The following is a 1,401-nucleotide window of genomic DNA, read 5'->3' as shown; positions in this document are numbered from 1 at the left end:
GGGAATGATCCTCACTGTAAAGATTTGTTCCCTCTTTTGAGTTAAGCATCTCTTTTGTGCCAAGAAGTCCTGGTGGTGAGTGGGCTAAGCATAGAACTGTTAACCAAAGGGTCAGTGGCTCCAGCTCACTAGCCTCTCTGCAGGAAAAAATGAGGCAGCCTGCTTCCTTAAAGTCTTACAGCTTCAGAACCTTATGGAGCAGTTCTCTGTCCTGTAGGCTTGCTGTGAGCCGTAATGGTCTCGACAACACTGGCTTTTATGTGCCAGGCAAATGGGTGGGCTAGGAAGGAACAGAGGTTTGAAGAGTGAGTTAGTAATTTGAAATAGACACATGGGAGAGTGGAAGAGCAAGCAGACAAAGACAAAACCATGCTGTGTGTGAAACATTATTAAAGACTTTGGAGAACCTCTTACTTCAAGGTCAGACAGTATAGATTAGGTATGACTTTCGTGCTCTACTGTTCCTGATTCATTGATTGGTATTTTTGGAAAGTGGGCATCAGGGATGGGATAAGTGCCTGGGGAATCCATTTCTAGGCTATGCTTTTGCTTTTTTCTCTCCCTCTGTCTGTTGTCTACATCAGCTCCTGGATTTATTTTATTTCTAGAACACAATGAGTGGAATCCTTGTCAAACAAGAAATGATGACAAGGCATTTACCGTATGCAAAGCCACACCAGGCTCAGTAGAAGATACAAAAGGATAGAACATGAAATCTTAACACTTTAGGGACAGAGTGCTATTGGGAGACACAGTGAAGATACTGTGCACAAAGTGAACCCACTGACATCATTAATTTGGAATTCGTGGGTGGTACAGACAGTTAACTTGGTCAGCTGCTAACCAAAAAGTTGGAGATTCACGTCTACCCAGAGGCATCTTGAAAGAAAGGTCTGAAAAAATCAGCCATTGAAACCCTGACACATATGGGGTTGTCATGAGTTGGATTTGATTCAAGGATATCTGGTTGGATAATTAGTTTGGGTTCAGTTTGAAACTACCAGCTGTTCCATGGGAGAAAGATGAGGCTTTCTGCTCCCGTAAAGATTTACAACCTGGGAAACCCTGTGCAGGGTCACTATGAGTCGGAACCGACTCCACGGCACATAACAAGGGAGAAGGCAGTAGACTAAGGGTCAGTCACTTCTTGTTAAGTGCCATCAAGTTGGGTCCAACTCATAGTGACTTTATTGAATTTTTGAGGCTGCACATCTTTATTTATGAGAGCAGAAAGCTTCATCTTTTTCCTGAGGAAAGGCTGGTGGGCTCGAGCCACCAACCTTGGGATTCGCAGTCCAGTGCTTATTGTACACTGTTGCTGTTGTTAAGTGCCATCGAGTCGGTCCTGATTCATAACAACCTTGTATAGGATTTCCAAGAAGAAGCTGGTGGACTCAAACT

At 43.8% G+C, this 1,401-nt stretch overlaps 1 protein-coding gene across 1 annotated transcript in view; it reads left to right on the top strand.

Annotated features, from left to right (window-relative positions):
- CAP2 (CAP, adenylate cyclase-associated protein, 2 (yeast)) overlaps positions 1 to 1,401 on the top strand; it is a 207,510-nt gene that overhangs the window by 68,757 nt on the left and 137,352 nt on the right. The window lies entirely within an intron of this gene.

Source organism: Chrysochloris asiatica, unplaced genomic scaffold (assembly GCF_000296735.1).
Source record: "Chrysochloris asiatica unplaced genomic scaffold, ChrAsi1.0 scaffold00040, whole genome shotgun sequence".
Lineage (NCBI taxonomy): Eukaryota > Metazoa > Chordata > Mammalia > Afrosoricida > Chrysochloridae > Chrysochloris > Chrysochloris asiatica.
The sequence above is the reverse complement of the archived record's forward strand: the minus strand, read 5'-3'. Positions and strand labels throughout refer to the sequence as shown.